General features: G+C 39.6%; 1 protein-coding gene across 11 annotated transcripts in view; it reads right to left on the reverse strand.

Moving 5' to 3' along the window:
- LOC142842305 (serine/threonine-protein kinase DCLK2-like) overlaps positions 1–27,495 on the reverse strand; it is a 220,459-nt gene that overhangs the window by 41,757 nt on the left and 151,207 nt on the right. For 10 of the 11 annotated variants that reach the window (XR_012909284.1, XR_012909286.1, XR_012909287.1 and 7 more), the window contains one exon: positions 3,587–3,873. The gene's annotated coding sequence lies outside the window, so the exon portion shown is untranslated. Of the gene's footprint in view, positions 1–3,586; positions 3,874–4,164; positions 4,210–27,495 lie in introns of all 11 variants that reach the window. The other variant, XM_075959118.1, reaches the window with a different exon arrangement.

Here is a 27,495-nt window from a genome sequence, read left to right on the forward strand (position 1 = left end):
TTAATTTCATTTTGATGCAATTAGAACTTTAGTAATTTTTATTTAATGTAATTAGAATTTTAATTTGATTTTAATGCAATTAGAACTTTAATTTTAATTTAATTAAAATTTTTGATTTGATTTTATTGTAATTAGAACTTAAATTAAAATTCTCATTACAAAAGAAATCAAATGAAATTAAAATTCTAATTCCACTAAATAAAAATTAATTTAACGTAATTAGAATTTTTGATTTGATTTCATTGTCATTAGAACCTTGATTTAATTTTTATTTAACGTAATTAGAATTTAATTTGATTTGATCTTAATTCAATTAGAACTTTAAATTTCATTTAAATTTAATGTAATTAGAATTTTAATTTGACAAAGCCCCACCCCTCGATGGAGAGAAGAGCTAAGCACAACTCACTGTGGCTGACAGAGGGCGAATCAGTTTTTCCCAAGAACGAGCATCCAGATAGGTTATCCAATCCCAAGTGGTCAGCCCTTAACACGTGTACAGCAATATGGCTAGGATTAAAGCCATGGCTTTGACTGCTGGTTCCAGCCCATTCCTTAGCTTTATTCTGAGAGTCTTGCCTCATGGCAGAAGTACTGGCTGGAGTCATATTTATTGCCACAAATGTATGGTGTTTAAAGGTCTCTACCACCACCAAAAAGCATGCAGTCAGCTTTTCATCAATACCATTTAAGGTTTGCAGCTAAAGCTGAGTCAGAAAGCCTCTCTTTTTTTTTTGTCAAATATTTATTTATTTATTATGTATACAATATTCTGTCTGTGTGTATGCCTGCAGGCCACAAGAGGGCACCAGACCCCATTACAGATGGCTGTGAGCCACCTTGTGTTTGCTAGGACTCGAACTCAGGACCTTTGGAAGAGCAGGCAATGCTCTAACCACTGAGCCATCTCTCCAACCCCAGGAAGCTTGCCTCTAGCAAGCAGAGCCTACCTGAGAAAGTGCTGCTATCAGCTGTGTTTAACTCTATTCTTTTCTATCTAGAATAACTTCCCAAGCTCTTTAAGGCTTTAAAGTGGATTTAGTCAGCCCCACATTGGCACATCATTCTGTTGACTGAGGTTTGTGTCCTACCAGGTCACACATCTACTTAGTTCCAAGTAAACACATAGAGACCTACATTAATTATAAACGGACTGGCCTAGTAGTTCAGGATTCTTATTAACTCTTATAACTTATATTAGCCCATAAGACTTGTCTGTGTTAGCCATGTGGCTTGGTACCTTTCTTGACAAGGCAATCACATCTTGCTTGCTGTGTCTGGCTTCCTCTGTGTCTGGAGGAAGACTGCAGACTGAAACTTCCCTCTTCTCAGAATTCTTGTTGTTTCACCTCTACTTCCTGCCTGGTTGCCCTGCCTATACTTCCTGCCTGGTTACTGGTCAAACAGCATTTATTTAAAATACAAGTGACAGGGTCCAGACCATTGTCCCATGGCACAAACCACTAAACACTAATTGATAATTATTTCTGGATAACTTCCTGTTTAGCACACGACACCACTCAACTTATCCTTTTCCTTGGAAATTGACATCTTTCCTTCTAAAAAATGAGGAGTACGAGAATTCTAAGATAGCTGGAAAAAATGGGAGGCCCTTACATCTTTCTTGCTAAAGGCTAATTCACACATATAGTCCTTGTGTAAATCTTCAAGGACCAATTCCAGGAGACCACGACATTCTGTTGTTGATATAACTGCAGCAGCAGGAGGAGCTGGACATGATCTACACCTCTAATCCTGCACACAAGTAGCTGGACATGCTGCAAGCCCCTAATGCTGCACACAAGGAGCTGGACATGCTGCAAGCCCCTAATCCTGCACATAAATAGCTGGACATGCTGCAAGCCTCTAATCCTGAACACAAGTAGCTGGACATGCTGCAAGCCCCTAATCCTGCACATAAATAGCTGGACATGCTGCATGCCTCTAATCCTGCACATAAATAGCTGGACATGCTGCAAGCCTCTAATCCTGAACACAAGTAGCTGGACATGCTGCAAGCCCCTAATCCTGCACATAAAGAGCTGGACATGCTGCAAGCCCCTAATCCTGCACACAAGTAGCTGGACATGCTGCAAGCCCCTAATCCTACACACAAGTAGCTGGACATGCTGCAAGCCCCTAATCCTGCACACAAGGAGCTGGACATGCTGCATGCCTCTAATCCTGCACACAAGGAGCAGGACATGCTGCAAGCCTCTAATCCTGCACAAAAATAGCTGGACATGCTACAAGCCCCTAATCCTGAACACAAGGAGCTGGACATGCTGCAAGCCTCTAATCCTGAACACAAGGAGCCGGACATGCTGCAAGCCTCTAATCCTGCACACAAGGAGCCGGACATGCTGCAAGCCTCTAATCCTGCACACAAGGAGCCGGACATGCTGCAAGCCTCTAATCCTGCACACAAGGAGCTGGACATGCTGCATGCCTCTAATCCTGAACACAAGGAGCTGGACATGCTGCAAGCCCCTAATCCTGCACATAAATAGCTGGACATGCTGCAAGCCTCTAATCCTGCACATAAATAGCTTGACATGCTGCAAGCCTCTAATCCTGCACAAAAATAGCTGGACATGCTACAAGCCCCTAATCCTGAACACAAGGAGCTGGACATGCTGCAAGCCTCTAATCCTGCACACAAGGAGCTGGACATGCTCTACACCTCTAATCCTGCACACAAGGAGCCGGACATGCTGCAAGCCTCTAATCCTGAACACAAGGAGCTGGACATGCTGCAAGCCCCTAATCCTGCACATAAATAGCTGGACATGCTGCATGCCCCTAATCCTGCACATAAATAGCTGGACATGCTGCAAGCCCCTAATCCTGCACACAAGGAGCTGGACATGCTGCAAGCCCCTAATCCTGCACATAAATAGCTGGACATGCTGCAAGCCCCTAATCCTGCACATAAATAGCTGGACATGCTGCAAGCCTCTAATCCTGCACACAAGGAGCTGGACATGCTCTACACCTCTAATCCTGCACACAAGGAGCCGGACATGCTGCAAGCCTCTAATCCTGCACACAAGGAGCCGGACATGCTGCAAGCCTCTAATCCTGCACACAAGGAGCTGGACATGCTGCAAGCCTCTAATCCTGCACACAAGGAGCTGGACATGCTGCATGCCTCTAATCCTGAACACAAGGAGCTGGACATGCTGCAAGCCCCTAATCCTGCACATAAATAGCTGGACATGCTGCAAGCCTCTAATCCTGCACATAAATAGCTGGACATGCTGCAAGCCTCTAATCCTGCACACAAGGAGCTGGACATGCTGCAAGCCCCTAATCCTGAACACAAGGAGCTGGACATGCTGCAAGCCTCTAATCCTGCACATAAATAGCTGGACATGCTGCATGCCTCTAATCCTGCACATAAATAGCTGGACATGCTGCATGCCTCTAATCCTAGCATTTGGGAAGGCAGCGGAGTCCAAGTTCAAGCTTGGCCTGTTCTATACAGCAAGTTCCAGACCGTATAGGACATCAGCAAACACCAGCAAAGATAATTAACATGTAAACTCAAAGAAGGCAAGATGGCGAGCTGTGGGAAGCCACCTACCTGCTTTCCATTCAGGGTACACAGCCTCTTGACCACGCCTGAATCAAGTTTAATGGTTTATTGAGAAGGATCCGCATGGCCTTCCTAGGCTTCCCTCCACTTTGAATCACAGTCACTAACTTGGGGGTTTGATGAAGCCCTTGCTTTCTTTCACTTCGCTTTCGCAGAGGCTATGACCAAAGCTCGGGTTGTACCTCCCTGGATGTTCACAGACCAGTTTGGATTAACATTTTTGGTGTGATCAACATTACAAAATGGTTCATTGGAGGTGCAGAAGTAACTCTCTCCTAAAAAGCAAATAACAATTTTATTAGCACAATATCAGATCTCTGAGCATTGGCCATAGTAAGCCTGGATGCGTTATGTCTAAACAATGGCTTCTGGAAACCTGTAACTCCTAAACTTGTGGTCACAGAAAGGGGGTGCAGTCTAATACCCCTTTCCTTTAACATCCCCCCACCTCCCTTTCTTCCAAAGCACCTAGGTTGGTTTTCAGAAAATTACACATATAATGTGAAAAGCACTAGGCCCAGAAATGAAGAGTGAGACCTGGGTTTTATTTTACCCAAATGTCTCACCTTTGATAAGTCATTGCTCCACACTTTGATTCTCAGGATCGTTAGCTGCAGAATTAAATAAATCAAGTAACTAAATTACAAAGTACTTCATGATTCCAAATGCAAACTAATTTATTCTTCATAAAAGCTCATCCTAGCCAGCCATGGTGATATGGTAGAATCCTGTAATCGTAGCTACTTTGAAGGCTAAAGTGGAAAGATCTGAGTTCAAGGCCAGCTTGAACTCAGCCTGAACTGTTACTACAAAGAGAGAGGGATTGTACTGGGTATTAGGTAGCTCAAGCTTGCAGTCCTAGGAGCAGAGGTTAAGGTAGAAAGATTGGCACCAAGTTTAAGGATACTTTAGGCTATGCAAGGAGTTTAAGGCTCATCTAGGCTCCACAGTGAGACCCTGTCTCAGAAATAAACATAGATAGTTCATTCTGGTTGAAATAATTGAAACGAATATATTCATAAAAATTAAAATCCTTCTAATTTCATTCAAACAGCAATCACTACATCCTTACACGGTGGACTTATCATCTTCAGTTGTAGTATCATCCGTTCAACTACTGAAGCCCTGTGAAGTGAAAGGCTTGGCTCCTCAACGCAGCATACTGCTGGCACTGTTTTCTCTAGAGGAATATAAATTTAAAATAAAACTAAAACTTCAAGTGGAAAACTTTTTCTATATCTTCTTAAATGGGAGCAGATATTAAGCTAAAATGATACAGTCATTTCTCACAAAGCTTAATCAGGCTTTTGTTTAATTAAGAAGGGCACAGAGGCTATACTGCTTGCCTATCGTTTATCAATATATAAATTTTTTACATTCCAAAATTTCTATAATTCCTACTGAAAAGATGGTACTTTTCCAAGAAATATATAACTTACTCAATTATTTTGGTACTGACTTTTTGACACGGAAGGTTACATGCTAAGGTTTTCTCTGAGATATAATCACAAAGAACACATTATTTTATATACTTAGTACAAATAGATTCATTCTTGATATAGTAATTATATCAGATGAGTCATAAATGTTTTAACCAAAATAATGAAAAAGAAAGCCTGAGGATAAGCTAATAATGTCAATATTGACTATTATCAAAATGTTCTCCAGGACCTGATTAGTAGAGAACCTCAGAGATGCCCAAAGGCTCCTGCACAAAAAGTTATAAAATTAATAAAGCCATGCAATGCACATGTATTAGTGAGAAAAATATGATGGTGCTACCATTGAATTTTACAGAAAAAGTACAAGTCATATCAAAAAAATTCTTGCCATTTTTATTTTTGATGAAAACTTGATGAATGTTCTGACTCAAAATGTGTAATAGAAGACTATATAAAAATAACCTTAGCAAGAGAAGATAGTTGTTTCTTAAGACAGGGATATATTAAGTCAGTGGTAAAGTCTTCTTAAAGATAAAAAAAACAGATAAAAAGAAAATGCGCAGATTTTCTATGTCCATCTCCTTTGATCAACCAGACCTTGCGCAGCTGACAAACCACCCAGGACACACGCTTTTCAACTCCTGTTTTAATTTCCTTCTCTGCATGGGCTTGGAAGAACAGAAACAAGCAGAAGAGCAAGCCCTTCGTGTGATTGTGCAGTTAGAGGTGGTTAACTCCTTCCTTCCCTGTCTCCCCTTTCCCATCATAATGTTCCTACTAGAAACATGTAGAACAGTTCTATAATTTGGAAAGTTCTGAGTCAAGGTGTCCACAGAATAGAGCTTCACACTTCCATGGTGTGCATGTGCACATACAGTTTCCTGCACACTGAGCTTACAAGCTATTGGTTTCTCATCATTCTCTAGTTAGTAAAGAAGTTATATATATATATATATATATTATAAATATTTATATATATAATTATATATATATTTATATTATAAATATTATATATATTATAAATATTATATATTTATATATATAATAATTATATATATAATTATATATATAATTATATAATATATATTATAAATATTATATATATATATATATTATAAATTAGGTGATCTTGTTCCTTCAGCACATCCAAGCCTCACCCTGGTCCAGCTGAAACAGTCACTGGTAGACAGGTTATCAAAGCAAATGTAAGGTTTTTACTTTCCCTAGTTGCTTTGAAAACAAACCCTAGTTATCATCTAGGACATAGATGAGTGGTTCCCAACTTTCCTAATGCTGTGGCCCTTTAATATAGTTCCTCATGCTGTGTTGACTCCCAACCATAAAATTATTTTCATTGCTACTTCATAACTGATTTTGCTAGTGTTGAGTCATAAGTAAATTATTTGTGTTTTCCAGTGGTCGTAGACACTTAGACAACCCCTGAAAAAGAGTTGTCCAACTTCCAAAGGAATCACAACCCACTAGTCGAGAAATTCTGACCTAGACACTTCTTCCAACACCTTTGCCTTTCTAAAAATCTGTTCTTCCTGGGGCCCTCAGTTGCTTATGGGATGAGCGTGAGTATCTCCTCCTCCTTTTAAATTAAAAGCTTTGAAGTTTTCCACTATTGAGAGTGATGCTGGCTGTGGGAGAGCTACATATGATTTACAAAGTAGGAAATTCATACACCAGCAGTATTAGACTACTTGTGTAAGTCAATATCGTTCTCACATTTGCTAAAATTTAATTATTTAGGTCACTAACTAATTTATAAATAATCCTGACATTCAAGTCAAAATCTGTGACATGAAATCTGGAGCCCATGGTTTTACTTCTTATGGTAGAAGGAGCAAGCAGACAACCTTATGAGAAAAACAAAACCTGATTAAGCCTGAAACACAGGCTCTTCACTTCTGGAGAAAATGACGGACATATTGATAGACATGCATTCATCACACTTAAACAAGGGAATGCAGAAGAAAACATGGAAAGGCACTTAATGCTTAATACTGGTAAATCTTAGGAATTTCAATGCTTTCCTAATTTCAAAATCTAAGGAAAATTTTCCCAAAAAGAATGCAACCGAGGAAAACCACATTCAGTTATATGTGCTCTTAGTGAAACCTAACGTGGGTGAGCTTCTGAGTGCATTGTATACTAAAGTGCTCATTTCCATCAGAAGATGAGTACCCCACATAGCTGCAAGAAAAATACAGAGTGGGAAAAAGTAAGACTGTTTTATTAGTTTACTGTGTAAAATGATTTAATTGGGTTTTCTAACCCAAACTGTGCACTGGCTAAAGTAAAAATTATGGGAATCATCAAGGTAACACAAAATCTCCTGCTCCAGCTGGGGTACTATGTGCACTGTACCTCTGTGTCAGGCCCAAGGAGCTTCCCTGTCACTTCCATCTGCGGTGGACACAAAATAAGGTGGGTGACCTCTATGACCACATTTTCTTTTTTTATATTTATTTATTTATTATGTATACAATGTTATGTCTGTGTGTATGCCTGCAGGCCAGAAGAGGGCACGAGACCTCATTACAGATGGTTGTGAGCCACCATGCGGTTGCCGGGACTCGAACTCAGGACCTTTGGAAGAGCAGGCAGTGCTCTAACCACTGAGCCATCTCTCCAGCCCCCTATGACCACATTTTCCACACATCTGAAAGCTAAGCACAGTTTTCTCTCCTGAAGATACATCCAACTGTTGGGTTTATGATGCTTTCCACCAGGAAAAGTGCAGAGAAGCTACGGTGGACGCAGATATGAAGAAAGGTATGTCTATATACTGAGGTTTCCACATATAGATAGAGGAGTGGGAGCATGATTAATAAAAACTCAGAGACAGGTATTAGGGTTCAACCTGAAGACCAGAAAAGGAAAGCAGTCAGTCACTGGCTCTGACCTTAACCTCAGTCCGAAAATAGTGATTCTGCCTCCAGGAAGTCTCAGAATGAGACTGTGACTGAGAGCTGTCTCCTCCCATTTTATAATCATCTCTAATTCTGGGATTAAGGGTATGCACCACGACTGTTTGGTTTCTATGGTAAACTAGTGTGGCTACTGGGATTAAAGGTGTGTGTCATTGTAACTACTGGGATTAAAGTATGTGTCATTTGCTGCATAGTCAGTAAGACTGGACAGTGTGGCTGTTTTACTTTTCCAAGCTTTATTTTTAAAAATACAAATAAAAAAAAATAAAAAAAAATAAAAAAATAAAAATAAAAATAAAAATACAAATAAAACGACACCACAGAAGTTTGTCTTAAGACCTAAAAAATTAGCTAAATGTGAAAACAGAAATTCTACTAATGAGGAGACCAAAAATAGTTCTCATGCACTAGTGTAAACTAAGAGATCCGTGGCCTGCCCTCAGTTCTCCACACCTGGTCAAGGGTAAGATATCCTTAGAGTTCACAATGGGAATTTTAATTTTGTGTTGGTTTTTATGATAAAATGTATGCATCACCCCATTGTGAAATACATCTAAATAACTACCTCTAAATGAAGCACAGCCACACAAACTCCCGCCAAAAGCTCTAACTCTTTAGGTGCAAGGTATGTAACTTGGACAGGAATTAGTTGGGAAAATAAGATAATACCTAATTTAAAGAGATGCTCACAGCAAGTTATGGGCAGAGAATATTCACTTACTAGGAATAGAAGTCAGTTAGCTATATAGCTGGCTCAGTGCATGGCATTCTGAAGGGCATTGCATCAATTCTGCACACCAACATAGCATTAAGCACTGAAGGGATCCGTGAATAGCAGTTAAGTTAGTACAAACATTGCCTGCAGCTTTATCCTGATAACTTACATGTTCACAGGTCGTGAAGGTTGGCCAGTTCTTTCACAGCCACTGTGCTTGGATAGCATTGCAGTATGGAACCTTTGCATATCATCTTTATATTTATAAATATCTTTAAATTGCAATGCAGTTAGCAATCTCTATCATTTGTATGCTAGATTTTCATGTAGATTGTTTTACCACTATTGGTGGTGGTGCTCTAGAGCAGTGGCTCTCCACCTTCTTAAAGCTGGGACCCTTTAATGTAGTTCCTTACGCTGTGGTGACCCCAAACCATATTTCACTGTGTACGGTTATTTTGTTTGTGTTTTAACAAACAGAGCTTGTCTGAAGATCGTAGTGCAAAGCTAAACCACTAGAACCCAGGGAGTGGGGGCTCACACCTTTAATCCCAGCACTAGGGAGGTAGATAGGACTAGACAGGACTATAAAGAGGGAGGAGTCAAGAGCACTGCAGTCTGAAGGTTTAGTGGAGACAGATACAGTCTGGAGATGCAGTCTGAGGACAGGATTGCCCCTCGGTTTGTGCACTGGTAGAAGTAAAAACTCTCTAGTGGCTGGCACTCTGCTTCTCTGATCTTCAGCATTAACACCCAGTATCTGACTCTCAGTTTTTATTATTAATAAGAATTAGAATTCATGCTACATCATTGCTACTTCATAACTACAATTTTGCTACTGTTAAGGATTGTGAAGAAAATATCTGATATGTGGGATATCTGAGATGTGTCCCCTGTGAAAGGGTCATTCAGCCCCAGGAGGTCATGACCCATGGGCTTTGAACCACAAGCTGTAATCTTGTAAAGCAGCCCTCTACCACTGAGCTACACTCACCTGCCGCACTTATTCTTATTTTCTTTCTTTTTTTTTTTTTTTGGTTTTTCGAGACACGGTTTCTCTGTGGCTTTGGAGCCTATCCTGGAACTAGCTTTGTAGACCAGGCTGGTCTTGAACTCACAGAGACTGCCTCTGCCTCCCGAGTGCTGGAATTAAAGGCGTGCGCCACCACCGCCCGGCTTTCTTTCTTTTTTTTTTTTTTTTTTTTTTTTTTTTTGCCTGTCCTGGAACTTGCTCTGTAGACCAGGTTGGCCTCAAACTCACAGAGATCCACCTGCCTCTGCCTCCCAAGTGCTTGGATTAAAGGCATGCACTACCACTACCAGGCTCCTATTCTTATTTCCAGGGGCAAAATCATTCAGGTTTTGTAATCTCAGGGGATTATGCGGAACAACTTCTACTGTTCCACACAGTAGTACAATGATTACAGTTAACAAAAATTTAGTGAAATGTTTCCAAGTCAATAGCAGAGAGGATTTTGAAAGTTCCTGGCACAAACAAAAAAATATTGGAGGTGATAGACACACCAGTTACCGTGACATGATCATTAACACTGTGTACATGCATTGAGATAGCTCACAATACCCCATGCTATAACTCCTATGTAGCAAATAAAATCAAATATAGCCAAGAGTGGTCATATATATCTCAAACCCAATATTTGGGAGGCAGAAGAAGGTGTATCTTAGTTCCAGGTCAGCCAGAACTACAACAATGAGACTCTTGTCCAAATAAATAAACTGCAACTATAAGGCTAGTGGAAGGGTTTCAAACTGAAAGACGGTTGACGTCTGCAAACAAACTGGGGCAAAATGAGTATAGCATCCCATTAACAGGCTCATCCAAGCAGTGGTTCCCCAGCCTCTGGGGTCCTTCAATTCTCCTCTCCTGCATCCTTAATCTTCCATGGATATAACAGCACAGTTTAGCCCTAAGTTTAGGCAAGCAATAACGACAGTGACTTAGATTCAGCACTCACACAAGTAACAAAAGTTCAGAAAACAAGTGTCCGTCCAAAAATGAAAGACAGACAGACAGGCCTTCCAAGAATGAGACGACTTGAGGGAAATGGGTCATATCTGAAGGACAGATAAACAATAAGCAGGGCAGGCATGAGATGTAACTCTGATGTCAACGTGCCTGGGCACCTGGAAGAGGAGAAGGGAGTTAGGGGCTGGAGGAAGGAAGAGGAGGAAAAGGGGAAGAAGGGGAAAGAGGAGGAGGAGGAAGACATAGCCTTATGAATCTCCACATGGTCTATTCAGAGTCAAAAAAATAAAGTAGGCAAGGCATGGTGGTGTATGCCTTTAATCGCAGCACTTGGAGGTGGCAGTGGGTGTCAGGCATAATTTTGCTGGAAGATTCTGAAGACCATGACACAAGTATCTCTAGGAGCCAGGCTACTAAGTATTTAAGTGCACTATAAGATTCATTTGTAACTTCCCAGCTACTGACTTTGATCACTAAACTAAGGAGACACATATCCACTGAGCCACTTTTCAGGTTCTTTCACTCACACGGGCTTAATGAACATGCATAGAGCCAGCAATGCATTTTTAAGACTTTCTTCAGGTGAGGCAAAATACTGTTAAGAGATGAAGATGATGAGCAAGGAAATGGGGGAGGAGACTCTTGATGACTGAGAAACAATTTTATCATTATTTCAAAATTAATCTTAAATTTGTAAAAGATATTTTAAGGAAGAAAGAGCTCAATGAACTAAATTGCTCTAAATGTATATTCTGATATGCATATGAAAGTAATGTGGTCCTCTCAATGATGTTTTCTTCATTTTACTGGCACACCTACAGGTTTCTTACTCTCTTCTTTTAGTCTTTAAAACCAAATCTCACTTCAAAGTGTGATGTAGTCCCTTCTACTGCTAAATTATATAGAAGACAATTTTAATTATGTTGTCCTGTAGACAGAGCAAGGGTATCATTTGCTAAAAGTAATGGAGAAACTCGGGCACTTTGAGGACTCCTCAGAATAGCTACCTTACTTCCTTTGGAGGTGAATGGTAAAAGAGAAAGCATCAACTAAGGCCTGTTAAAAATCCGTAACCCTGGCATGCATGCTTCTTAGGTTTCATCAACTGTGACATGGAGAAAATGAATTTAGAATATAAGAATATAAGTGGTCCTTCTGAGTGATGCGTAGTTGTTGTGCCAGGACTACTAATTTCTAATAGGCCTCTGCTGTCGCTTCCCCTGACCCTAGTTATCCTCTTCAGGGAGAAGGCAGGTGAGATTCATCTTGATTCACCCTGCTGTCGACCAAATGTGGAAAATTCTTTAAACACAGCTACTTTTCCATTTTGTCTACACACTGAAATCATCTGAGGAACATCCAAAACTTTAAACGCTCAAGTCACACCCCAACCATGCACATCATAATATCTAAGGGGTGGGTGGGGCCAGTCACCTATACTTTTCAAAGTGTCCAATATGGTCCAAGATGAAGCCAAGATTGATACCTGCTATGCTGGATCGCCCCTCTTGATTTCGAGTGATTTTTGCCGTAAGTGAAATCAGAAAAGCCAACCTGGAGCAAGTCAGAACCACAGCCATGCTCAGAAGGTACAGTGGGATCCCAAACACGGGGACAGCACAAGTGCTGCGCTGAGCTCCACCAAGGGTTACCCCGCGCCTCACTGGAGGACCATCTTTCAAACAGCTTGCCCTTCCAGCAAAAATAAGTCGGCTAATTTTAAAGGTACCATTGTCTGTGACTGGTATTGCTTTACGTACATCCCTGCAAACAAAGCATTTTGTAGGGCAACAGGATAAAGTTTATCAAGAACTGGACTCCACAAGCTCAAATCCATGCTCGACCGCAGACAGAGATGGATGGACTTAAGCAAAGAAATATTTATCTGTGCAAGAACGTATTACTTTGCCTTGGAATTGGAATTCGATAACGATTGGCATTACTGATAAAGCTCATAATGATTTTTAACATGAATAGAAAATTATTCAACCTCATCGTTTGGGCAATGCTGCTTCTCGGTCTCTCATTGAGCACTTGTGTGAGGATATAGGACTTGCTTTTCCTAATCGTATCCTGATTCAGATTCTTCTACCATTGCACACATTTATGATGATGCATTGACAGGATAATATGGAAAATGAGACCCTAACGGATTCACACAAGGGATTAATCATACCTCTGTTGGTATGCTTATTGCAATCATTCTTATGCCTTTCTATTTCTGATGATGTATCAGTTTGTTTCAAATGCGGAAAATTCATACTTTTACTATTACTATACATATTAATAGTTTCACTATTATTTACTTATTAATAATTAATTATTAATAATTAATTTATTATTAATTATTTACTATTAATATACATATTAATAATTTTACTATTATTTACTTATTAATAATTAATTATTAATAATTAATTTATTATTAATTATTTACTATTAATATACATATTAATAATTTTACTATGCATATTAATACTCCTTTTACCACAAATAAAAATCAAAAAAAAAGGAAAATAATGAATGCACCAAACTACCTTAGAGTGCAGGCTACTCGTGGTATAAATGAGACAAAGTCGGGAAACGGTTGCATGAGAAAACAAGCAAACTCTGCCTATTTCTCACATGTTCTCTCAGAATCTATACCATGGATAAAGAATTTGTTTTTGAGCGCAGTTGCTCACACTGTACCAGTTAAAAAGGAGTGCTTTGCTTCTGTATACTTTTTGCATTGTATCTTTGTACTTATTTTCACTTTTATTACTGATTAATTGAGGTATTGTTTCTAGGAAGGAGAAGCAAGAGTACACACGTACATGAGTACAGAGGTTTCAGAGTTGAGGTATCACTTTTTAGTATGTATAAAACGGCATAGTAAATAAATCTTATTGTGCAGTTGTTCATACTATGCATCACTGTGTACTGATTTACAAGACAACCATACCAAGGGACCACAATGCAGTAGATGTTGAAAGGTGGTACCAGAACAGGGACCATAAAGAGTAAAAGTTAGGAAGGGATTTAAATTATAAACCAGATAAGTAATCTTCATTACAGGGTAATGGGACAAGCCAAATCCTCTCTGTACCTTGCTAATCCTAAAGCATTCAATAAAAACTCATAGGGTTCACATTTCTCTTTCTGATTTAGAAATGTGTGTGGAAATAATGAAGCCTTAAAATTCTTTGGTATCCAGAAGGCACCTAAGATATAGATACTTGGTAAAGAATTAAAGCTAATGTTGAAAAAGCTCTGAGATAGGGTGAGAAAGTACTTGTCTGTTTCTGGTCTTATATAGGGTTTATGAGCTTTACTATTTTCAAAGAAAAGCAAATGAAAATAACTAGCCACTGTGTCAAGAGAAAGTAGTGCCAGCTGCACAAGTAACGACCATGTATAAAAAATTCAAATATTTGGCTCTTTGTCAATGGGAGTACATGACATGTAACTCCAGCATACAGAGGCTGGGAGGAAAGCTGCTATGCATCAGTTGCCTCCCTGGGCTAAATAACAAAACAACAATAAAACAATTCCATTCAGGATAGCAAGGGCAGACCTAAAAATTTCAAGTCCTTTGCAGTAATAAAAGTACATTTGAGGTACCATTTTTGTTCCAATTTTCTTCTCCATTGTTGTGATTAAACTCTATCCAAAAGCAACTTAGATAATGAGATTTATCTGGTTGATATCCCTAGATCACAGTCCATCCTTGTGGGAGCTTAGGGTGGAAACTCAAGCTAATAAATGAAGACAATACATGGGGAAACATTGCTTCCTACCTTTCTCGTTTGTCTAAGCTAGTTCTCTTCTGCAGGTCCACTTGCTTAGAGATATTGTCAACTCAGTGGAAGAGCCTTCCCACACTTTAAATCAATACAATTTCTCTCAGATGCAGCAATTAGATGTTCTCATCTATGCACACCCTCAACTGATGCTTCTTCAGATAACCCTAGGCAATGTCATGTGGACAGGTGAGGCTAATTAGGAAAAAGGCAATAATATACAAGGAGGTTTTAAAGATCGAAAGTAAATGTATTAATCACATCCAATCACTTAAACAGCCAAAGCCCAAACAGCAACTGGAAAACACAGAAATGTCAGGGAATGGAAAGAGGAAGGCCTCTAAGAACAATAAATAAAAAAAACTAAAACCAACTCTCCACAGAAACTTCTCAAACCAACGAAAACATAAGGAACTTTTAACATGAAATTTTCTAGATACAAAATTGTTGAAGGCCGATCATTTTCCAGAGGAACAATCAGATGATAATAAAACTAACAATATAGATTGCAGCACTCAAAAAATGAGACATAAAGACATAGCCTACAAATATAGACTATAATTTCTTAAACAGAAATGGCAGGATTCTAATCAAAATCAAACTACCAGAAATCAATGACGATAACTCATCCAGTACACCACATTCTTTGGAGAGATTCACTTGAAGCCTTCTGAGGTTTTAATTTTGTAGAAGATATTGTGACTACTAAAAGGATATCATTCAGCCAGGCAATGGTGGCGCACGCCTTTAATCCCTGCACTCGCAGAGGCAGGTGGTTCTCTGTGAGTTTGAGACCAGTCTGGTCTACAGAGCTAGTTCCAGGACAGGCTCCAAAGCCAGAGAAGCCCTGTCTCGAAAAACCAAAAAATAAAAAAGAAAAAGAAAAAAAAATAAAAGGATATCATTCTATTATGATAAAGAATAGGATGTCTGTTAGGGTCACTTAGACAACATTTTGCTTACTATTGTTATGTCCAGGTGGCATGCAATTATTGAGGAGGGGGCAGACCACTAAAATCTATTAAACCAGAAGCAAAGTTGATTCCAGAAAAAAAGGAAAAAACCTCCATGGGGCACACAAAGCTTATCAGTTATATCTGATCACCACCTGAGATTGGATTTCTATATCAGTGGTGATGGGAGATTTACAAACTACCCTATTTATAGCAAGAAGCAAGCATTATGCATGAACAAAAGAATTTTTATAACCTTGAGGTAAAGCTCAGGTACTAATTGCTTTGTTTGTTGTTACCATTTCCAATAACAGGGGTTTTCAGTGAAACTAGGGTTTGCATTTAGCCTATTGTTTCTGTCTGCCACTTTCTGGTGTTCTTTATTGAAGTTCTGTAATCCCTTGATACTGACAGTTTTGCATGTCAAGACAGGGTATGGGACAATGCACAATAAAAAAGTCATGTACATCCCTTAATTTAAAAGTTAACTCAGCATTTCTAAAAACTGAAAAATGCAGCTGTTCTAGAATTATTATACTTTCATGGCACACAGGTTGTGAGCCTATAATGGCCCCTTGAGCACCATGTTAGAGGTCTTTGACTGAGAAGTGGGTCTTTTGGCTGGTTGTAAATCATGGTTGTCTCATTTGTTATAGGAATGTACCTTAATGGCTTATTAATCTTGGTGAACAAACATTTGCATCTCATGATACTAATATCTAACAGGCATGGTTAGCATACTACTTATCTTTGGGGAATTTGGGATGCACCCCTCCCTTACTTAAATTCTACTGTGTGACTTAATGTCTCCTAAGAACTGGTAAATCCTTATACCATTAATGCTACTATCAATTATGCTCTACTTCAATTTAGCAGTGGAGTGCTACTCTACACAGGAGAAACCGTTTACAAGCTCCACAAAATTAACTACAAATGGATCCTAAACATAAATGTTAAAAGTGAAGAACTTCTGAAGATACTGTGGTCTCCGAGTTTGGAAAATATGGTGATATCTCTCCACATGCGGCAAAATAAGCACTACAGCCACCACCATTTGCAGCTGCCAATGCTCTGCTCAGTGCAGACAGAGCCCAGGCAGTGAAGTTATTCAGAGACTGCCATGGAGAGTTGCAAGGATCACTTAGGACTACTTACTTAGGATAAGGCAGGAACACACTAAACTCTTTGTCCACTGGCTCCCAACCAATCAGGGGAGGACTGTACAGATCAGCCGCACTCCTCAGCAGGTGGACAGTGGCCCCTGACCTGCCAAGCACAGCCACTGCAAACTCCCAGCACTCGGGAGCCAGAGGCAGGCGGATCTGAGTTCGAGTCCAGCCTGGTCTACAAGAGCTACTTCCAGGACAGGATCCAAAACCACAGGGAAACCTTGTCTCAAAAAACCAAAAATAAAAATAAAAATAAAAACCGTGGGAAGAGCAGCCATGTGCATGAAGCCCAGCCACTTCTCCCCCCTGGGGACATTGGCCCCTTACTCACCTTGGCCCATCTGTGGAGAGCAACCCCTCATTCACCATGGTACAGCTGACAAACTCTCTCCCCACAAGGGAACCCAAGACACAGTGCACAAGAGAGACTGTGATTTCTTCAGGAAGCGATAAACCGGGAGTCCTTGCTCCCTGAAGAACCCATCCATTTGACTGGTGGAGGCTCTGATTGGTTAGTGAGGTCTGAGTGTCAGAATCAGGTGAGCAGAAGGTCCCAGCAATGGCTGCTAATCAGACCTATCCCAGATTGACTGTAGAACTAAGTCAAATTCAACAGCAAGTCTCTTGCTAATGTAAATCAATGGGTTGGGTTTTAAAAGGAAGTATACAAATTCAGAAAGGGGCTAATCAGACAATGTTGCACAAGAGAAACATTGGGTAAACCAAGAACATTTTAAACAAAGTCCACAGTGGTGTTGGAACTGATAACCATAGTTTTCACCCTTCTGTGAAAAGTCTTGGGTTCTGAGGACCCAGACCAGCAATGGAAGAGGTTGCTCAGCTTCCATGTAAAATGTTAGTCACTGAGTGCTGTAATCTAACACATGGAGTTGCATTCAATTGTCTGTTTCTCAAACATCTCAGCTGACTTAACTTTATCAATCAGGATTGTACATATCTGCATAGATCTGCTCATTGGAAACTGAATACTCAGTCGTTCAAGCTCCCCTCCCTAAATTGCACACCCACGAATTCTGTCTGTCTTCACTCACATGGAAGGAATTAATACATGCAGGGAAATTATAGAGAAAGTCACTCATCATGCCCCATCAGCCAGTCCTTCTTTAAAATGGAGACCCCTGCAGCTCACTGCCTTCAAGTTCAGTCTGTGACCTGGCTATTATCTCTTCTCAGAGCAGTGTTCCTCCTCTTCTGGTCTGAATGGAGAAGCCAGGCTCCATAAACAAATCCTTTCTCTGTTCTGCAATGGACAGTCCACTATGTACTCAAACTGGCAATTTCAGAATGTTGTGGTGCTGCAGACATGCAATCCAAGGTTTAGAGTGTTTAGGCAAGAAGACAAGAAGGGCAATGCCTTGTGGGGCTACAGACAGGGTTCAAATAGACTTCAATCAACATAGGAGACCTTGACTCAAAATTTCTTTTCATAAAGACTAGAAATGCCAATGTTCTAGAATTAATATACCTTTATGGCACAACAGGACTTAATGGGGTTGTGACACTGGCATGGTCTCTTGAGCAGCATTAAAAGGATGGTTTTTTAATGGAGGAATGGGTGTTTCTGCTGTTTGTAAAACAGGGCTGTCGCCTTTGTTTTGGGAATGCAGCTGGTTAATCCTAGGGAACAAACATTTATGTCTTATACTAATCTCTAACGTGCAGTTAGCATACCATTAACCTTTGGAGGATTTGGGATGCAACTCTCCCTTATATAAATTCTACTTTGTGATGTAATATTTTCTAAGAATTTATACCATCGATCCTAGTCTTATCACAGTAACAGTGGAGTGCTACTCTATAAAGGAACTACTGTTTACAAGCTCCACAGAATTAACTACAGATGGATAGTAAACCTAAATGTTAAATGTTCAAAGTACAAAACTTCTGGAAGATGCTAGAGGGACCAGGGCTCTCCGACCTTGGCAAATCTGTGTTACACGGGGCTGATTTCATAAAGGATATTTCAAAGCACAGTCCCGCTCCCTGTGCTCTGCACAGATGCAGTCAGGAGAGTGCCAGTCGGCCCAAGAGATACAAAGAACATGCAGGACCACTCAGATCATGCTGGAGCACACTGGCTGATGCAGGACCAGGCAAGAATATAAAGAAATCTGCATCTGATCACTAACTACCACATAGCCAGGGGAAGATGAACCACACTGGCTCTTGTAGCTCAGCACCAGAGAATTTATACATAAAAATCGTAAGATTATTCAGGAATTCCATGGGTACGATTCAGATAAAACTCTGACAATTACTGCCCTAAGCTTCACTGAGCTCAAGAGTATATTGCTGAGCTTCAAGACCTGACAGCCAGCCATCCAGAACTGTAAAATGTGTCATTGCACAATTTAGCCACATGGTGGCAGCACGCGTCTACTATACTGTCGCCCGGCAAGAGACTCAAAGAAGTAGGAGTCTGAGAAGACTAAAAGAAATAGTGACTAGGCAAAAATGCTACATTCAGGGAACAAACACTATAGAAGTCCATAGGACAATGAGAGGAACTGCATCCCAGGAAGCCTGTAGCCAGGTGATAAGGCTAAAAGAGAGACTGTTCACTCAGGCCTTATCACCACCTAAGACTCTCTCCACTGAAAGTCTAAGCTATGATGAAGAGAGCCTGGACCTTACAGCCCTCTCCTACTTATCACTTTTTCCTGTTTCTGGTCTGCCTGGTCCCACAGAAAACAAGAAATGCTTCTGTTTGGTTTTAATTTTCTGATCACCCAGATGTTTTAAATGAGCAAAGCATTCTGAACTCTTAAGTCATCAGCTTCAGTCAAACATTTCTTCTCAGGTAATCCACATTTTAACAAAAGAAGCTAGGAGCAGGCATCCTGGCTTTTGTTAAGGGCAGAGGCAGCTTTTCTGCATTGCTACATGATCAGCTCGGACCGGGCTAATGGCTTTTGTGCCATATCGAAATATGGGCCCACAATCCACCCTCTTATTAATTTTAATAAACCCTTTGCTTCTGCAACAAGACAGATATGTCGCGCCTGACTTGGGCAAAGTCCTCATTTACCCAAATTTTCCCGTCATTGGAGCAGGCATCTTTTATGCAAGCCCCTGTCTTAGGCATCTGGGGAGAAGCCTCACACCCGTCATTGACTGCCGACCTCTGTAAAGAGATTAGTGGAGAGAAATATACTTTCTAGGCCCTGTGTATCAGCCATTACTTGTTAGGATGCATCACAATGCTTCATGTATAATTATGCTCCCAAAGACTATATTCTCCTATCTTAAAGGAGAGTAGAATCACCTGAGTTGAAAATGTTTCCTCCGCTGGTACAGAACATCATTCAGAGTTTACTTTCTCAGCATGCGTATCAACTCAACATTCATAGTCAATCTCTCTTTCAGCCAAATCTCAACCGCAGCAACTCACAATCGTGATTTTTACACATCATCAGTCAATACCGTTCTTTAGTTTTCTAATACCGTAACTTCATGTTTAGCCGGTCAAAACCAGCTCTCCCAATTTTCATAATTTCATGTTTGGCAGGTCAAAACCAGCTTTCCCAATTATTGATAATTTCATAATTAGCCGGTAAATACCAGCTCTCCTAATTCGTAATTGCATGTTTAGCCGGTCAGTACCAGCTCTCCAATTATTCATAATTTCATAATTTTCTTTACCATAACTTTATATGAAATTAAAATGACTGGAAACATTCAAAAATTGCCCAAATATAATATGCTTAACCATTGGAGAAATGCAAATCAGAACAACTCTGAGACTCTTATCTCTGTAACATGACAAAGATTAAAAACTCACAACTTATGTTTAAAGGAAACTCCTCCACTGCTGTTTAATTCTCACAAAATTAGGCAACAAACCATTTTAAAACTCAGCTATCTCTTCTGGGCCTATATACAAAAGATGCTCAACCATACAACAAGGACATGTGCTTAACCATGTTCATAGCAGAATTACTTTATCATACACAGAATCTGAAAACAACTCAAATGAATCTCCTCTACATATATCATGAACGAGATACTCATAAATATTATAAATATTTGAGTAACTCTAATCACACAAATTGAAAAACTTGTATAACAAGAACTTTAAATCTCTGAAGGAAGATATTTAAGCCATCAGAAAATTGAAAGATTTCCTATTCTCTTGTAAAGATAGCACCAATCATAGCAAAATTGACAATGTTATTGAAAGCAATCTACGGATCTAATGCAAATGCCCATTAAACTTGTAACAAAATTCTTCACAGACTTTGAAAAAACAATCCTTAGCCTTGTGAGAAAAGACAAAAACTCAGGCTAGCCTGAACAATCTTAAAATCCTGTACAATCAAGGAACTTCTGAATGCATCACAATCTCTGACTTTAAACTTTACTAGAGGCACAGCACTGAAATCAATCCACCTTGGATACAAATTCACTTGCCTACAAACAGCAGACTATTAACAAAAAGGCAAAATTGTGAAATGAAAAAGCATTTTAACCTGCTTACCTCAGAGGCTACTTTAATTTAAATCTGGCTTTTTCTTTCAGTTGAAGCTGCGCTGCACAGCAGGGAGTAGAACAGGCTCTTTGTCTGTTAGACTGCCTTCCTGAGCTCTAGGGGGCAGATTTTTTACTAGGTGCCGGGGCTCAAGTCACATCCGCATCTAGCAGTCAGGTAGGCCCTGAATTAGCATCTCTATAAGACACCTTCCAAATTACAAAAGAAAGGAAGCACCAAACGTCTGAACTCTTAAGTCATCAGCTTCAGTCATACATTTCTTCTCAGGTAATCCACATTTTAACAAAAGAAGCTAGGAGCAGGCATCCTGGCTTTTGTTCAGGGCAGAGACAGCTTGTCTGCAGAGCTACGTGATCAGCTCCGACCGGGCTAATGGCTTTTGTGCCATATCGAAATATGGGGCCACACTGAAAGAACCTGTAAACTTCCTACTACTGGGGCTCATTATTGCCACCCAGAGTCCATCAATAGCTAGGACCACCTAGCTGGGATTCAAGACAATAGCAGTTACCACAATTCCATATTGGTAGTTAGTGTTACCTCTTCAGAGGAAGGTGGGATAAGAACTGGAGGTAGAAATCAACTATACAATTTAGGGAAGAGGCGGCTGGAGAGATGGCTCAGTGGTTAGGAGCATTGTGTGCTCTTCCAAAGGACCCGAGTTCGAGTCCTGGCAACCACATGGTGGCTCACAGCCATCTGTCATGGGGTCTGGTGCCCTCTTCAGGGCACCAGAATATTGTATATAATAAATAAATAATAATAAATAATAAATATTTGTTTATATTTATATGTATATGTATATAAAATAATATAATAAATAATAAATAAATAATATTTATATTTATTGGTGTTTATATGTATATAAAAATAATATAATAAATAATAAATATTTATATGTATATAATAAATAATATAATAAATAAATAAATATTTAAAAAAACCAATTTAGGGAAGAAAAAAAACAACTCTCGTGGCTCTTTATTGGCTCCCTATTTGCTCACAATCTACTACCCACTGGTGTTCTTGATTGTTAGGCTTGCCCAGAATCCCTCAATAGCTAGAATTGCCCAGCTAAGCCTCAAGCAGTTCCCCAACTAGATGAGCAGAAATCAAATGACTAAGCCAGCACAGCCCTTCCCAGCTCTACCATTCCACCCTAGGGGAACACAGGGTTCTAGTCTGGAATATTGGCATTTTAGTAGAAACTCTTCCAGTCTCTGAGAGCACTTCCTGTTCTTTTCCAAAATATGGTGTTACTTGTATGTGTTCCATTACAGAGTCACTGACCAGTGTAATAAACCCTTTCCCTTATAGCTCAGATATTCTGAAGCCAAACCTAGGTCACAGGCAAACAGCAACCCTTGATAAAGCAAAATTCATCATTTTTCTAATTTCTGGAAAGCTTAGAGGCAAGAAAGTGGTGACATAAATGATGTAATTAAAGTCTAGAAGTGTTTTACCCTAAAAGCATCAACTGCAAGCAATTTCTAAGTCTGTTTTGCCTCTGTCCATGACAAGAACCCACTTGTTCCAAAATTCTATAAAATGATTTTTCATGTTAAACTCTGCTGTTTCTGGGAATGCTAAAAGCTAGAACTCTTCACATATGTGGGAAAAGTTATATTTGGACCTTTCAGTTCTGTACCAGAAAAAAGAGACATTTTTAAAGAACTTTGCCACTGTGGCTTATTTTAAAAAAAAAGGCTTTCTAACTTTAAACATGTTTAAAAGGCCTTCTTTCCCTATACATGTGTTTAAAAGTTCCAGGCTTTTTTAATAAAAAAACAAAAACAAAATCGAAGTTCACTGTGTGTTTAAACAAAATTATGAAACGGCCTGTATTCCTCTTTATAGATTATTTTTCTTAGTCATCTCATTTTAAAATATATGAGTTTTACATTAGGAATTTTCATTTATCGTTTTTCTTTTTCCTTTTTGCTGGGTTGGGACTTGGGGCCACTCCCATGCAAGTCAGGTGTTTATTACTGAGCTACTCCCAAATTCAAGATTGAACCTTTTTGTTTTGTTGGGGTTTTTTTGTCGTTGTTGTTTTGTCTGTTTGGATTTTTTGTTATTATTGTTTTTGAGGTGGAGTATCTCTGTGTAACCCTGGCTGTACTAGAACTCACTCTGTAGACCAGGCTAGCAGCAAACTCACAGAGATCTCCCTGCCTCTGCCTCATGAGTGAAGGTTGTAATTTTTTAAAGATAATGAAAAATATGGCTATTTGTTTTTTATCCCTGTACCAAAATACCTTCAGGAACCTAAAATGACTAAAGGTTTCAGAGAGCCATGATCAGATGGCTTTACAGTATGGGCCTCAGACAAGACAAAAAAGTAGTGGGTGAAGCACATAGCAGAGAAGGCTGCTTACTCAGCCAACAGACAGTAGTAACTGAGAGCTAAGAAGCCAGAGCAAGGCATCACTTCACAGAAATACCCCCACGAGGGGCTGGAGAGATGGCTCAGTGGTTAAGAGCATTGCCTGCTCTTCCAGAGGACCTGAGTTCGAGTCCTGGCAACCACATGGTGGCTCACAACCATCTGTCATGGGGTCTGGTGCCCTCTTCAGGGCACCAGAATATTGTATATAATAAATAAATAATAATAAATAATAAATATTTGTTTATATTTATATGTATATGTATATAAAATAATATAATAAATAATAAATAAATAATATTTATATTTATTGGTGTTTATATGTATATAAAAATAATATAATAAATAATAAATATTTATATGTATATAATAAATAAATAAATATTTAAAAAAAAGAAATACCCCCACGAATCTCCATCTCCAAACAGCCAACCAAACTGTTGTCCCATCAACCAGCTACTCCAGTGATGAGGTTAGAGGCTCTGGCATGTTCCGGCCTCTCCAAACCCCATGTGTTAACAAGCAAGCAGATAGCCTTCGGGTGTGACAACGCTTAATTTAAACCCTTACACCATGCTTCTAAGTACTAAAAACTTACGATTAAATCATGATGTTTGGTACCTAACTTTAAATACCTACAAAAGCATTTATGATGTCTTTCTTTAAACATCTGTGAAGCTGCACTACGTAAACATGCACAAGAGAGACAGGCTGAAACCCAAGCCAGCAGATTATAAACCACAACTTCCCAAAGTTTGTGTCCATTAGACAACACAGATGTCCTTGTAGCCTGTCTGTCAAAAATAAAGGTCCAAAATAAAGTTCAGTATGATATCTACTAACAATGTTAATACGTAAAGAGTATTTACTTTTGAATAACGTTGTTACACTAAACCAGGACTTTAAATTCTCAGTACTATAAATATATAGCCCAAAGAACCATGTTATAGTTGCCTGTGAATCTTAGGATTCTGCCTTCCAATGATCAATCACCAAAATCCCCATTTCTAGATGTGACAACTAAAAGCTGAGTCCAGATATAGCTCTATGTCTCCTAGGACTTAAATAAAATCACTGCTGCTTTAGAAACCATGAGTTAACTTAAATGAAATTCTAAAAGTTGATCTAAGCGATTTTATGAAGACTTTAGATATATTAGTCAATATTACTAATAAATCCAAATCTTATAAATGGAGTCAATACCAATAGGGAATGTAAACATTCTAAAGAAGGAAAAAATTCAAAGCATAATAACAAGGACATGAATGCTGCTATCACATGATACTCATAATGTTTTCAATCTCGAAGCCTTCGGGTCCACGAAAGAAACCAACACCGCTAAAAGTCCACTATTTCAGGATGAAATCAGTGACGGCTTACGGCAAGTTGTCTAAAGGACAATTTCTGTCTTTGTGACACACACCCAGTTAATGTTAAACTAAAACAAACTCAGGTAGTAAGTGAACTAGGACAAAATATGCTTAAGACAGTCTAAAATTGTATAAAGACAGTTCACTAATATGTCTAAGTTTCTTTCTCATTTCTCTTCAAAGGAAATCTGTCATAAAAATACACACATTTTATCAAACACACTACACACTACACCAACACATACACACACGATACAAACACACTACACACACCATACTACACCAAACACATATACATACACACATCATACACACACTACACCACACACATACACACACCAAACACATCGCACACACTACACCACACACATACATTTCTACACAATACACATCACACTAAACCACATACATATACACATCACACACTCCACACTATACCACACTACATCACACGTACCACACACATACATATACACACCATCCACACCACACACACTACACCACACACACATACCTACACACATCACAATACACCACACACACATACACACACATGACACACACCATACTACACCACACATACCACACTAAACCACACACACCATACACACACACATCACAATACACCACACACACATACACACACATGCACACACACACTAAACCACACACACATATACACTACACACTACACCACACACACACACATCACACACACACACTACACCACACACACACCACACACACACATCACAATACACCACACACACCACACACACACATCACAATACACCACACACATACACATCACACACACACACTACACCACACACATACACACACCACACACATCACACATACACTACACCACACACATACACACACCACACACATCACACACACACATCACACACACATCACACACCACACACATACATACACACCATCCACACACACACACCTACACACTACACCAAACACATACACACCACACACATCACACACCACACACACATCACACACACACCACACACATACACACACCACACACATCACACATACATTACACCACACACATACACACACCACACACATCACACACACACCACACATACATACACACACCACACACATACATACACACCATCCACACACACACCTACACACTACACCACACACATACGCACCACATACATCACACACCACACACACATCACACATACACTACACCACACACATACACACACCACACACATCACACATACACTACACCACACACATACACACACCACACACATCACACACACACCACACATACATACACACACCACACACATACATATATACAACTAAACCACATACATACACACATCACACACTCCACACTATACCACACTACATCACATGTACCACACATACATATACACACCATCCACATCACACACATCTACACACTACACCACACACACATACCTACACACATCACAATACACCACACACACATACATACACATGACACACACCATACTACACCACACGTACCACACTAAACCACACACACATACACACACCACACACACACACATCACAATACACCACACACACATACATACACATGACACACACCATACTACACCACACATACCACACTAAACCACACACACCATACACACACATGCACACACTATAAAGAATCTTAAAGCAGTTAGACATGGGCATGGGCATAGTGGCACACACCTTTAATCTCAGCACTTGAGAGGCAGAGGCAGGCAGATCTCTTTGAGTTCAAGGCCAGCCTTGTCAACATAGAGAATTTCAGAACAGTCAAGGATACATTGAAATCGTGTCTCAAAAGTACAAAAGAAAAAAAAAACATCAGCAGCAAGTAGTTAGTTTAACCAATCCAGAGAATAAAGAAATTTTATGGAAAAATAAAGTAAAAATGAACACTGCCTAACTAAGGTTTTCATTAATCTTAAACATAGCCCAATTTCTTGCTATTTTTAGAAGAATTATTTACGTGTGTGAGTGCTTCTATTTGCATGTGTGCCTGCACGAAAGAAGAGGGCACCCGTTCCCACTACAGATGGTTGTGAGCCACCATGTGGTGGCCGGGACTCGAACCCAGGACCCCTGGAAGAGCAGCCAGTGCTCTTAACTGCTGACCACTCCTCTAGCCCCAACTCCTTGTCATTTTAAGGCTAGAGATACTGTTCTATTTCTCCTTAAACCATACACCAAACAAAAAATAGCAAGTGAAACCAAAATTTTAAATCACAAAGATAACCACAGCTCCTCAAGAATGGCCTGGGTGCCAAGAATGTAGGATCCAAAAATTGTGTATACAAAAGTCAAATCTATACTTTTTTTTTCAAAAACAATGGATCATGTCAAAGCTTGAAAACATCACTTTCTTTGCACATGAAAAACATGTACGTTAATAAGACCTAACAGGAGATGTAAATATCTGGGTAGGGAAGGTCTACAATCACAGAACTTAGGAGGCGGAGGCAAGTGAATGCATCAAGTCCGAGCCAACGTGGGCCACACAGTAAGACCCTATCTCTGAAGAAAAACCAACTAACCAACAAGTGACCAGAGTAATCCCTGTAGCATTCTATAGCCATCTTCCAAGGTTTCAAAG

Source organism: Microtus pennsylvanicus, unplaced genomic scaffold (genome assembly GCF_037038515.1).
Source record: "Microtus pennsylvanicus isolate mMicPen1 unplaced genomic scaffold, mMicPen1.hap1 Scaffold_51, whole genome shotgun sequence".
NCBI lineage: Eukaryota > Metazoa > Chordata > Mammalia > Rodentia > Cricetidae > Microtus > Microtus pennsylvanicus.